Here is a 6,046-nt window from a genome sequence, read left to right on the forward strand (position 1 = left end):
ACTTGTTTCATTAGGTTTTATGCACTTTCTTACACAAAAAGCAATTGATTGGAGTGGAATTTCATGATCATTTTGAATCAATCAAACATCATTTATTTTACACAAAATCATAAGGTTTATGCTAGAATTTATTGATTTTATGAATGATGCAAGGACTTGTGATTTTGGTGAGACTTTGATTGCTTGTTTGGTTGCTTATAGGTGAAGAAATAAAGAGAAAGGGAAAGCAATTAGGGAAGCGTTGCGTTAAGAAGAGGAAGCGCCACGCTCACTAAGTGAGCGTTTTCGTGAATCTCAAGTTTGGAAGCAAGGTTTTGGCCTTCTGTACGCACCAGGCAGCGCTCAAAATTAGAGCGTAGCGCTCACTAAGGCAGCGCTAATGAAGGGGAGAAGCGCACCAAAGGCTAGCGCTCAACAAAGCAGTGCAGCGCTCAACAAAGCAGTGCAGCGCTCATTAAGGAAGCGCTATGAAGGAATTGCACACCAAAAGATGCATGCTGAGGGAATGAACGGGGCGCTCACTTTGTGCACTGAGCGCTCCACTGGAAGGAGTACCAAACACCCCTAACCCACTTCAAACAATTGCCACTCGGATCCACTTCTTCAAGGCCAAACCAAAAAGCCCACTCCAAGTGCTTAATGACTGAAAATAGAAAGTGTATAAATAGGCGCAAGTTTGATTTGAGAAAGGACTTGGGAGCTATTTTTATTTTTCCTTTCTAGAATTTTAGAATTCGGGGGAATTGGAATCAGATCTAAGTTTTCTTTGTGTGTTCATTTTTCTTTTCTTCTACAACTTCTATTTTCTGCTTTGGGTTTTGAACTCAGATTGAAGAACTCTACTGAAATTCTTCATCTGAGAATCATCTTTTACTTTTCCTTTTTATAGTTCTAAGAATTGGAAATTGGATCTCAATCCTCTTTTCTATTTTCATTTTACTTCTTCTGCAATTTCTTCTTTACTTTTTGGTCAAGAGAAAAATTGAGATCTAGATTTGCTTGCTGTTCTTGTTACTCTCCTGCAATTATCAAATTTCTCTTTTAGAATTTCATAATTGAGCTAAGCTTTCTTGCAGTTTTGATTCTTTTGCAATTTTTCATTTATGTTTTAGTTCTTCTGCAATTTCTCTTCATCTCATACTTCTTTAATCCTCTGCACTTCAATTTTCTAGTTCAATTTGAATCCCAATACCCAAATTACTCTTGATGCAATTTAAGTTTCCTGTCAATTTAGATTCAGCAATTTAAATTCCTTGCACTTTAAGTTTCAGTTACTTACCTTTCTTGCACTTTAAGTTTCATCTTGTTTACTTTCTTGCACTTTAAGTTTCTGTAATTTACTTCTTCTACACTTTAAGATTTTATCAATTTACCTTCTCCCTTTTATTTTCTTGCAATTTTACTTCTGTTAATCAAGTTTCACTCAAATCATCAAATATTCACTTAACTAAATTCATCATCATACTAAAGTTGCTCAATCCATCAATCCCTGTGGGATCGATGTCACTCTTGTGAGTTATTACTATTTGATGTGACCCTGTACACTTGCCGGTGAGTTTGTGTGGAATCGTTTTTCCCTCATCAAGTTTTTGACACCGTTGTCGAGGATTGATATAGATTGAAAATGATTAAGTAGGGTGATAATCTAGATTAAGCATTTTTCTTTATTTTTGTCAAGCACACTAACTGTTTGAGTTTTTGTTTAAGCTAACCTTAACCTCACTCTAGCAGTAGAGGGAATTGCTTTTGGTTTCTAGTTTTGTGTGTGTTTCTTGTTGTTTTGGTTACATGCCAGGAGGAATAAGAGGTGAATCCACTTCTTTTGATCCTGAACCAGAGAGAACACTCTCAAGTTTGAGAAGAGAAGCAAGAGGGAAGGGAGTTGTTGGAGAAGAAGCCTCGAAAGAAGAAGACTAAGAGATGGAAGGGAATGTCCCTAATCCACTAGATGATGTGGCCAATAATGGCCAGCCTCAAAGGAGAGTTCTAGCCTCCTACACCTTCTCTAATGCAAGACACTATGGGAGTAGCATACTTACTCCAAATGTTAATGCAAACAACTTTGAATTGAAGCTTCAACTCATTACTCTGGTGCAGAATAATTGTTCCTATGGAGGAGGTCCACTTGAAGATCCAAACCAGCACCTACCCACCTTTCTAAGGATATGTGATACAGTGAAGACAAATGGTGTACATCCAGACATTTATAAGTTGCTGCTATTCCCATTTTCATTAAGGGACAAAGCTGCCCAATGGTTGGAGGCATTTCCAAAAGAAAGCATCAACAATTGGGAGGATCTAGTGAGCAAATTTCTAGCTAAATTCTACCCACCTCAGAAGATCATAAGATTGAAGACAGAGGTACAAACCTTCACCCAAATAGATGGAGAGTCACTTTACGAGGCCTGGAAAAGATACAAAGCCTTGATCAGGAAGTGTCCTGATGCCAGGGCATCTTGGCCAGTTTCACTGACCTTTTCTTTACTGTTTTTAGGTTAGTTTCATGCATTTCTTTAGGAAATAAGCTAGTTTTGGGTAAATATTCACTTATGCCTTGACTCAAGCATACATTGTGCATTTTACATGATTTCATGAGGATTTTGCATAAGTTTAGTGACAAATATTATGTTGCATTACTCATGACTTGGACTAGAGCTTTGATGCACTTTGTTGCTTGATTTCAGGACCAAAAAGAAGCAAGAAAAGGGGAGGTAACTTGCAAGATTAATGAGAAAAGTGATTGCCAATAACACTCTCAAAAAAGCCATCAATGCCCATGTTAGAGAGTCACGTTAACCAAGTTAACGTGAACTCTAACGTGGAGAAGAGAAGTTGAGCCAACGTTAGTGACACTCAACATTGTCACTAACGTTGGCAATCACTCATAAGTGGCCACGATAGAAGCCACGTTAACCTAGTTAACGTGACCTCTAACGTAAAAGGGGGGAAGAGAAGCCAACGTTAGTGACACTCAACATTGTCACTAACGTTGGCCTATGGTGCAAAGTACCACGTTAACTTGGTTAATGTGGGAACTAACGTGGAGGATAAAGAGTTGTCGACAATGTTAGTGACACTCAACATTGTCACTAACGTTGAAGCAACCACACAACCCCCAAGAGTCACGTTAACTTCCACGTTAACGTGGTTAACGTGGAAGCTAACGATGAGAAATGAAGGATGAGCCAACGTTAGTGACACTCAACATTGTCACTAACGTTGGGATGGCTAAAAGATGGCCACGTTAGAAGCCACGTTAACCTAGTTAACGTGGACCCCAACGTGAGACCTAGGGGCACATTGGAACGTTAATGACAATGTTGAATGTCACTAACGTTCACAAAGGATGGCAATGGCCACGTTAGAAGCCACGTTAACCTAGTTAACGTGAGCTTTAACGTGAAGCAAGAAGGGGCACACTGGAACGTTAGTGACAATGTTGAGTGTCACTAATGTTCTCGAAGGTTGACAAGGCAACGTTAAAAGCCACGTTAACTTAGTTAACGTGGGTTTTAACGTGAGGCAAAAGGGGTGCATTGGAACGTTAATGACAATGTTAAGTGTCACTAACGTTCCCGAACTTGGACTTTCACTAAATGATTAACACTCCTTACGCCCTGAGCTTAAGTCTCTGCCCACTCCGCACTTTCTCTCTGCAAGTAAAGCCAAGCCCAAATAAAGAAAGGAACTGCTTCAAACTCAAGATCCAAAGGCCCAAGACTTGAAGAGTGAACTAGAAGCTGAGAAGAGTAGTATATATAGGAGTAGCTTTGAATTGTAAAGGAGTTCTGGAGGCTGAAGAACCACTCTCTGTATTTTACTTTCTTTGCAATTTCTAGTTTTAGGATGTATTCTCCATCTTTGTTTTCATTTTCAAGAGCTATGAACAACTAAACCCCTTTCATTGGGTTAGGGAGCTCTGTTGTAATTTGATGGATCAATACTAATTTTCATTGTCCTTCTTCTATCTTTCCTCTTGATTTTACTTGAAAGCTTTTGATCTTCATCCAATTGAGTAGTTATCTTGGAAGAGAAGCTATTCAAACTTGGATCTCTTTTGAACCTTGGAAGAGGAATGAAGAGATCAAGCTAGAAATGCTTTCTCATGCTGGACCAAATTGGGTTTGGATGGGTATGTGACTATAACCCTCTCAATACTTGGTTTGGGAAATGCATGTGGTATAATCAGTGACCATACTTCATCTCTTCTCATGAACAATTGACCAAGGAATTGGCTATTGATCAAGATTTGAGAGATTGAATTGCAAGGAATTGCAATTCAATCACTTAAGATTGCCAAGGAGATCAATGAGTGCATTGATTGAGGAAGAGATGAAAATGAACTTGATCCGGAGAATTGCAACATCTCCTAAGCCCAATGAACTCCCCATCTCTAATCTCACCCATTCTCTTTAATTTCTGCGATTTACTTTTATGAGCAAATCCCCCATTCCCATTTATCATTCTGCAACTTATTTTCAGTTATTTACTTCCAGTCCTTTAATTCTAGCATTTACTTTTCTGTTATTTACATTCACGCCATTTTATTTTCTGCAACTCTCAACCCAATTTCTGGATTCGCTCAACTAGAACATTCTTCTAATTAAAGTTGCTTGATCAATGAATCCCTGTGGGATTCGACCTCACTCTATTGTGAGTTTTTACTTGACGACAACTTCAGTACACTTGCCGAAGGAAGATTTGTTGAGAGATAAGTTTTCCCCGCATCAATTTTATGGCGCCGTTGCCGGGGATTGATTGTGCATAAACAATGATTAGATTGGAAGATCACTAGATTGAGCATTTTATTTTATGAATTTCATTTTTCTGTTTGAGTGATTTACTTTTTGTTTTAGCTAAACTTCTTCCCTTCTCCATCTACTCTTTTGTTTTTCTTTGTTATTTTCAATTCTGTTTGCTAACCCACTAACTGTTTGATATATTGCATCACCCACAACTAACATCAATTGTGACACAAATACTGTCTGCACCTATTTTCTCTGCTTGTACTTATTGGTTGTATGACAGGGAGAAGAAGCGGGGCTTCAACTTCCTTTAATTCTGAACCAGAGAGAACCTTCCTTAGACTAAGGAGGGAGGCAAAAGAAAAACCAGTAGTTATTGCTGAAGAAGAAGAGGAACAGTTTGAGGAATACTTTGAACCAAACATGGAAGAAAACATGGAAAATCATCATGAAGAAGAGACTCACAACCATGGCAGAAGAGGTGGAGCAAATCATGCTGGGGAGGATAGAAGAGTTTTGGGCTCTTACATTAATCCAAACCCAGGCAATTGTGGAAGTAGCATCCAAAAGCCAACAATCCATGCCAACAACTTTGAACTTAAACCATAGCTCATCACCCTTGTTCAGAACAACTGTTCGTTTGGAGGAGGTGTTCAAGAAGATCCCAACCAATATTTGACCACCTTCCTGAGAATATGTGACACAGTGAAATCTAATGGTGTTTATCCTGACGCCTATAGATTGCTCTTATTTCCCTTCTCACTCAGAGATAAGGCAGCCAAGTGGCTGGAATCTTTCCCAAGGGAGAGCTTGACAACTTGGGAGGATGTGGTGAACAAATTCTTAGCAAGATTCTACCATCCTCAACGAATCAATAGGCTGAGAGCTGAGGTTCAAACCTTCAGGCAACAGGATGGTGAGACTCTGTATGAAGCATGGGAGAGGTTCAAAGACTTAACAAGGAGGTGTCCACCTGACATGTTCAACGAATGGGTCCAGCTGCACATTTTCTATGAAGGGCTCTCTTATGAGTCAAAGAAGGCAGTAGACCATTCATCTGGAGGGTCCTTGAACAAGAAGAAGACCATTGAGGAAGCCATAGATGTTATTGAAACAGTAGCAGAAAACGACTACTTCTATGCTTCCGAAAGAGGGAACACAAGAGGAGTGATGGAGCTAAACAATGTAGACGCTCTGTTGGCCCAAAACAAGCTCATTACCCAGCAGCTGGCTGACCTCACCAAGAAGATGGAGATGAACCAAGTAGCAGCAATCTCCACTTCATCAACAACACAAGAAGG

General features: G+C 39.4%; 1 non-coding gene across 1 annotated transcript; it reads right to left on the reverse strand.

Annotated features, from left to right (window-relative positions):
• Window positions 1-5,621: 5,621 nt before the first annotated feature.
• Window positions 5,622-5,725, reverse strand: LOC112760205 (small nucleolar RNA R71). The gene has a single exon (XR_003180657.1). It is a non-coding gene; the product is annotated as a small nucleolar RNA R71 (small nucleolar RNA).
• Between the last annotated feature and the right edge of the window lie 321 nt (window positions 5,726-6,046).

This window comes from Arachis hypogaea, chromosome 16 (genome assembly GCF_003086295.3).
Source record: "Arachis hypogaea cultivar Tifrunner chromosome 16, arahy.Tifrunner.gnm2.J5K5, whole genome shotgun sequence".
NCBI lineage: Eukaryota > Viridiplantae > Streptophyta > Magnoliopsida > Fabales > Fabaceae > Arachis > Arachis hypogaea.